The sequence below is a fragment of the Nicotiana attenuata genome, chromosome 11 (genome assembly GCF_001879085.1).
Source record: "Nicotiana attenuata strain UT chromosome 11, NIATTr2, whole genome shotgun sequence".
In the NCBI taxonomy this organism is placed as follows: domain Eukaryota; kingdom Viridiplantae; phylum Streptophyta; class Magnoliopsida; order Solanales; family Solanaceae; genus Nicotiana; species Nicotiana attenuata.
Window position 1 is genome coordinate 7,803,691 of NC_031999.1, and position 8,287 is coordinate 7,811,977.

Here is an 8,287-nt window from a genome sequence, read left to right on the forward strand (position 1 = left end):
CTGAGTGACAAAACAGTAGAGAAACAAGTCACAGGTTATTACAGATGTGAGGCATTCATTACAGAGATTTAAGACAAAGTAGGTAAGCATATTCATGAACGCTCAGGCATCAATACACTAGCTAAACGAGCTTTGGAAGGTTCAGATTATCCAAGTTAGACATAAACAATCTCAGAACTAGAAGCATTAGGAGAAGTTAAATGCTAAAGAGACTTAAAATGAGTGTAAAGTTAACAGAGCTGTGCATATAAGTAGCCCAGAAGCACACTAAGCCATAGATTTCAGAAGCAAGAGCACATGCCGATCAGAGACACGTAAAAAATTAAATTGCAAAGGTCAAGCGACTTACCAGTTAAACGGACAACAAAGCTCAATGCGTCAAAGTTCCCAAGAGCTACAAAAGAACCCCGGGCAATGCTTGCACCAAGAGAAAGTTCAAACAATTGAATCTCAGTGGCCTTGGCTTTCATCCGGCCAAAAACAAAGTACAGAACAAGAGAATGAGGGACTCACAGAACAAAGCTCCAATTTTTAGTGAAAGTATATCGATTAAAGTCTATCGCAAAGGGGAATGGGGAGGGGTGTATATAGCAATAAAATTGGACAAATAAACAAGGAAAAAAAGTAAATCAAACCTAAATTAAGGAAATAAAGCATGTAAAATCGATTCAGAATCAATTTAGGAGAGAAACGGGTAAACCCTAGTTCAAGAGGGAGAACACAAATCGATAGAGATCTCACTGAAATCGGACTCACATAGCATGGTATTGAGTGTATATAGACGAGATAATGCTCAAAATCAAAGGTTCAAGCCATTTTAGCCTGATCTCAGAAGGTCTCACTTTCCAAACTTAAGCAAGCACCTAAGTAACACCACAAATGGACGACCAAGAGTGAGAGGAGACTAATAAGGTAAGTGAATCAGTGATTGATTCTATTTTAGAGCAGGATTTGGAGAGGTTGAGAGATGCAACGGCTAGGGTTCATAGAAGAAGGGGGATTTTTCGATAGAGTGGGAATGCGGTTGTAAAGAGACGAATAAGTCTCTAGGGTTTAGGTGGGGGGAGTTATTAAAAGTGGGGGGTTAATCGTGGGCCGTTGATCTTAAAGATCAACGATCAGGATTTTAAAAAGGGACTAGGGCGGGTCATTTAGAGGGGTCCGACCGGGTTGGGTCTTGGGGTTATTGGGCTTAGGTCATTGGGCCAATTTGGTCTAAGAATTGGTTTAGAGGTTGGGCTACTATTTAAATACACCAAATTTATAAAAAATGATTAATATACAAATAAAAATATTATTTATGCACTAAAAATGATTAAAATAATAATTATCATTATAAAAATATAAAAATGCTATTTTGACACAAATAATATAGGTAAGGAGCATTTGTATATGAATATAGGTTATTACTGCAAAATTGTGCAAATAGCTTTAAAATGCTAGTGTAATTATATAAAAAATAAAGTGAAAATATTATGAGACATATATGGGGATATAAAATGTAATCTTTGATGATGAAGTCATCACAAATTATTTAATGGGATAATTACTATATATTTATGTAATTTAAAAGCTAGAAAATTAATTTAAAAGCTCTAAAAATTCTGGAAAATTATAAAAAGTGCTTGTATAGATTTGTAAGCTAAATAATGATGCAAAAAATAATATTTTGAAAGTATATATATTATTTGAAAAATATGAGGGCAAAATTGGGTATCAACAATGGGGAAAACCAATTCAAGAAGTTTATCCAAATGACGAAGTGTCTCTCAATCAATGTGCCATTAGTTGAAGCCTTGGAGCAAATGCCCGGTTATGCAAAGTTCATAAAGGATCTTGTGACAAAGAAGCGGTCGATGAATGTTGAAACTATAAAAATGACTCATCAAGTAAGTGCAATTGTGCATTCAATGGCTCCCAAGTTGGAGGATTCCGGTGCTTTCACGATTCCTTTTACAATTGAAAGTGCCGAGTTTGCAAAAGCTCTTTGCAATACTTAGCCTCATGGAGGAAGAGGAGACAATGCTTAGTCTCTATGCAGGGAAAGGCAGTGCTTAGCCTTATGCAATTAGGGAGGCAATGTTTAACCTCATGTAGGAAGAGGAGACAATGCTTAGTCTCGATGCTGGGAAAGGCAATGCTTAGCCTTATCCAATTAGGGAGGCAATGCTTAGCCTCATGCAAAGAGGGAGACCATGCTCATGCAGAGAAAGGTAGTGCTTAGCCTTATGCAATTAGGGATGCTTAGCCTCATTCAAAGAGGAGACAATGCTTAGTCTCATGCAGAGAAAGGAAGTGCTTAGCCTTATGCAATTAGGGAGGCAATGCTTAGCCTCATGCAAGAAAACGATGAGTAATAGTTAGAAAGTAAAGTATTTCTTAGCTGGAGATGTTTGCGCTAGATAATTTGTTGTCTTGAAGGCGGTGACTTGATGTATCTGCGTATATCGTTGTCTTATTATGCCTGCACCCAAAGACAAATTTTGAGTTCTGTGGGGGAAGGTTGGTTCGCACTTTCATTTTCTTGCTCTATCTTTGCTCCTGCCTTGAGGTCCTATTTGAGTTACCCTGGGTAACATCTGGCTGTCATAGAAACAAAGTTTTCAAAAAATATGCATGCATTTGATAAATATAGTTATTCGAGATGTAGTAGTATGTGATATCACATAATTTTAGACGAATTGGTGACTATGACACATTTTAGAGACATTGCGACCTCCTTGCCTTAGAATTTTGAAGGCCACCCTCAAAATTCTGCCCCAGTTTAAATGCAATCTTTCTGACAATACTTTGGCTATTTCGCATTGACGAAGTTGGCATGGACTTGCTTCAGAATTTTGAGGATCCTCCTCGAAATTCTGGCCTAGTTTCTAATCATGGAAAAATTAAGATTTTATTAAGATGTGACCAAACCCACAGGGCTACCTATGTATCCCCTCCTAAATGGGAATTAGGTCAAGCGTAATTCAGTTACGTCAAATGAAGAAAGGTAAACAATCCTAAACATATTATCTCTTGACTCCGTCTGAGTTGATAGGTTTCAGCCAAATATCTCCGTCCATTTCTGCAAGTATAAGTGCTTCTCCTTTTAATACTCGATGAACCACGTAGGGACCTTGCCAATAGGGTGAAAACTTCCTTTTAGCTTCATCTTGATACGGGAAAATTCGCTTTAGTACCAACTGCACCGGTGTGAATTGCCTTGGTCTGACCTTTTTGTTGAAAGCTTTTGCCACTCTGTTCTAGTAGAGTTGACCGTGACATACTGCATTCATTCTCTTTCCATCAATAAGGGTCAGTTGTTCATAGCGGCTTTGTACCTATTCTGCGTCGTTGAGCTCAGCATCTTGTAGATTCTTAGAGAAGGGTTTTTTACTTCGGCAGGGATAACTGCTTCAGTACCGTAATCCAATAAATAAGGAGTTGCCCCAGTTGATGTGCGATTTTTGGTACGATATCCAAACAAAGCAAACGGCATCTTCTCGTGCCATTGTTTGTAATTGTCTACCATTTTTCTCAATATCTTCTTGATGTTCTTGTTGGCGGCTTCTACAACTCCATTCATTTGTGGCCTGTATGCTGTGGAATTCTTATGCTTGATCTTGAAAGTCTCACACATAGCCTTCATCATATCACTATTAAGGTTGGCGGCGTTGTCGGGAAAATGCATTTTCAATGGTTCGTATTCTTCGTCTACGGGATTTTCTGCCAAATGATCTGCCAACGCTTGTCCTTTGACTGCCTTCTGAGTTACATAGATGATGTCGAACTCATTCAGCAATATCTGCCATTTTACTAACTTTCCCGTAGGCATGGGTTTCTGGAAGATATATTTCAGCGGATCCATCCTTGATATGAGATATGTGGTGTAGGCACGTAGTGCCTCAACTTTTGAGCTATCCATGTCAAAGCGCAGCAGGTGCGCTCCAGCAAAGAGTACCGTGCTTCATAGGGTGTGAATTCCTTACTCAGATAATATACGGCCTGCTCCTTTCTTCCCATCTCATTGTGTTATCCCAGAACACAACCAAAAGCCCCATCTAGTACGGACAAATAAAGCACCAAAGGTCTCTCTGGTTCCGGTGGGACCAGAACAGGTGGTTTAGATAAATACTCCTTGATTTTGTCGAAGGCTTTCTGACATTCTTCAGTCCAGCTTGTTGCAGCATCTTTCTTCAGCATTTTGAAAATCGATTCACAGATCACGGTTGATTGTGCTATGAAACGGTTGATGTAGTTGAGACGCCCTAAGAAACTATTGAGATCTTTCTTGTTCTTCGGAGGTGGCAGGTCCTGGATAGGTTTGACCTCTGACGGGTCCAATTCAATCCCTCGGCGCCTGACGATGAATCATAGCAATTTTCCGACATGGACTTTGAAGGCACACTTTGCAGGGTTCAGTTTCAGATTGTACCTCCGAAGCCGATCAAAGAATTTCCTCAAATTTGCTATATCATCTGTGCTTCTTCTGGACTTGATGATGACATCATCCACGTAAACCTCTATTTCCTTGTGTATCATGTCATGGAAAACGGTTGTCATGGCTCTTATGTAAGTGGATCCAACATTCTTTAGGCCAAACGACATCATTTTATAGCATTACATCCCCCATGGTGTGATAAAAGCTATCTTTTCGGCATCCTCTTCATCCATCAAGATCTGATGATACCCCGCGAAGCAATCCACAAAAGACTGGAGTTCATGCTTGGCACAATTGTGGATTAGTATGTGTATATTGGCAATGGGAAATCATCTTTGGAACTCGCTTTGTTTAAATCCCGATAATCGACACATACTCTGACCTTCCCATCTTTCTTGGAACCGGCACAATGTTGGCCAACCAGGTCGGATGCTCAACCACTCTGAGAACCTTGGCTTTGATTTGCTTAGTGACTTCCTCTTTTATTTTCAAACTCGTATATGACCTGAATTTTCTGAGTTTATGTTTTATAGGTGGACACATGGGATTGGTAGGTAGCTTGTGACCGACTGATAACTGTGATTTTAACACGTTTTATTCCCATACTTGCCTATCCTTTATGTATGAATTGTCATAAAATAGACCCAGAATGCTTACAAAGTGCGCTTGATTGCAGGTTTGAGCGACAAGATGACACAAGTCAAAAATCGGCTCGAAATGGAGTGAAACCTACTCAAGTGTCAAAAAAATCATTGAAGTGGGGACAAGAGGACCTAGCGCGGACCGCACTGATTTTCTGCGCGGCCGCGCTAGGAGATTCAGAGAGCATCCATTTCAGGGGTTTCCATGCGTGGTCAGCGCTCCTTTCTACGCGGTCAGCGTTGGTGTCCACGCGGTCGCGCTTCATTGTTGTGCGGTCCGCGCCCATTAGCCTGCGCGGCCGCGCCACCTCTTTGCGCGGTCCGCGTCCCTAGCTTTAGAAGTGAGTGATCGAAGGCCAAGACCCCTACGCGGCTGCGCTGCATTTCTGCGCGGTCCGCGCCAGCCCCGCAGGGGTATTTTTGTCCAGTTTTTCCAGCCTAGTATAAATAGAATATTTTATTATTTCTAGGTTAAGTTTTAGATATCAGATAGCAGCAGCACTCGTGAGACTCAAGTTTTAGACTATTTTGGGCATTTTCATCTTGTTTTATCGTGGATTCTTGTAGATTAACATTCTAGTTAATTAATATGTTGATTTCATCCACTACTTCTTCAATTTCTGTTGCTATTATGTCTAGCTAAACCCATTAGCTAGGGTTGTGGCTCAACCCTAGTGTGGGCATTTAATGGGTGTGATTGTTCAATGCTTGAATGATGTTGGGTGTTTGCTATTTGGTTTAATTTTATGATTTGACTAGGATTTGGTGGTTGCAAACACTAAGTCTAGCTTAGTGGGTCTTGACTCTTCTTGAGAAAGAGTGTCTATGACTCCAAAATTAACCCAACAGGGAATTGGGATGGACCCATGAGAATGGTAGTCCCAATTAACGGGTTAAACCTCGAGAGAGTAATTACCCAACTTGAACCCTAAGTTGCTTGGGCTTGTTGGCCTACCTAATTGGTCTCGAGAGAGTCAATTGGGCAAAATCACTCTTTCTACCGAGAGGTGTGAGAGTGAGTGCAATCGTGCAACGGTTATAGCATAAGCCCCATAATCATCATTCTTGTATTAGGAATATCTACCCGTTAGTTGACCACCTAGGTAAATGCCACGACCCTAGTGCCTTTCTCTATCTTGCATACAACCTAGAATTGATATCTTAGCATAATTTAGTTATAATTAGTAGTTGTTAAATTGTAGTTGATAATCATAAAAACCCAAAAATGATAGAAGATCAATTTGAAGCAAACACGCATTTCTAGGCTAAGCAAATATCCAACTCCCTTTCTAGCTCCCTGTGGAAATTGACCCCGATACCACTATTGGGTAAAAGTATTAGCGCCCACTCTTCCTAAGGTTGAGTCCGCTGCGATGGATGTGCTCAAACCAGTCATATCATCGTAGGACCATGCAAAAATATCTTCATACTCTCTCAGGAACCGGATGTATTCTTCCTTCTCTGACGGTGATAGATGAATGCTTATACGTGTGTATACGGTGAAATCGGAGGGTCTAATTCCTCGTCATCGAGGTACCTCAAAAGATCATCTCGAAGGCTCGAGGCTACAAGGCTACGGTCGAGTTTCCACCCTCGAGGTTCGTCGACGCTCGACCTTGGGACAATGTTGACCCCGGCTATGGTAGAAATGGGGAGTTCCCAAGGCACACAGCTAGGGCTGACAAAGTCTAGTGGGCTACTCTAAACCCGAATCAGCGCATCATCTAGCTGTCCCATCTCCATATCTTTGTAACTAATGCATTTTGTACTATGTTGGGATTCCCCTCATATATAAAGGGGATCCTTGTCATTTTGTAGAGAATCAGTTGCTCCATACTAAATACATAAGAACATTTTCTCTGCTCTCTAACACATTCTCTTGATATTATTGCTTCCATTTATTATCTTCATTATTGTTCATCATTTATTGCTTATCGTTGGACATAAAGAGCCTTCGTTGATTTTATTATAACTGTTAGTCGCTCTCCAATTGCCTTCGATAGCTCCCAGCCGAGTATCAGAATCGACCTCGAGACCCCCGAATCGACAAGCTCGAGGCCCTGATTATTAACCTATCGGTTTGGTTATCACCTTATTCCTAACTCTTATCTCGTTTCTAAATCTCACACATAGCATCAACTGCTTAACCACCAGCATAAAAATAGATCACATATTTTTAGAATCCCATAATCAAATTTAATTGTTATTACCATTTTCACGGTAAACAGTTTGGCGCCCACCGTGGGGCTAAAAATAATAATGATTATTTATTTGCTGGTTTAACCACGTGACGCAAGTTATCTTTCACACATTTTCTTGTCCAAGATCTTTGATTTCAAGTCAAATGTCTAACTCAGTAAACGCACGTGAAAACATCAACCTTGAAGACCATGGAGAAAATGGCGTTGCGTCCCAGGTGTTGGTGTACCACCACGAAACCCTGAGAACGCACCGGTACTGTCACACCTCCTTTTTCACCTACACCCGCAAGGGCATAGAGGAGTTTTTCCAATTAAAGGACAATCGAAATGGGATTCATTTATTAAGAGATTCAGAGTCGCCACTTGGGAGATTTATGGTGTCCCAAGTCACCGGTTTAGAATCCCGAATCGAGGAAAGAATGACTCTGTTTAACAGTCCGCGAATCAGAAATCCAAGTAAGGAATTCTGTTAACCCGGGAGAAGGTGTTAGGCATTCCCAGGTTCCGTGGTTCTAGCACGGTCGCTCAACTGTCATATTTGGCTTATTTATTCGATTTTAGAACATGTTTTAACCTATGTGCTTTTAACTTTAAACCGCTTTTATTATTATTTTTAAAGAGAATTGCAACGTCGTGAAAACACGTCTCGAACCACGTCACATAAATGCACCCATGGTTTTTGACACATTTCAACTTCGTTGGGATTTGGATTTGGGTCACATAAATGTGCACCCGAGTTTAAGAAGGTAATATTATTAAATGCCGGATCTAAAGCAACTAGCGTATCATTAACTTTGTGGGAAGCCATAAAATTTGCTAAATGGCATACCCGATTTCTAATTTTTAGAGAAGTAATTAAAGAGGGTCACGCAATTTATGAATTTTGCTTGGCGCGGCGCACCTCGTTTTTATTTTAAGGCCAACCTAAAAGAACTATGATTTTCTATTAAGTACTATCTCTAAAAGGGCCTTAGCTAATTAGCAATGTTAGTATACCATTACTGAGGGTAGTCAAAAATCAGGCT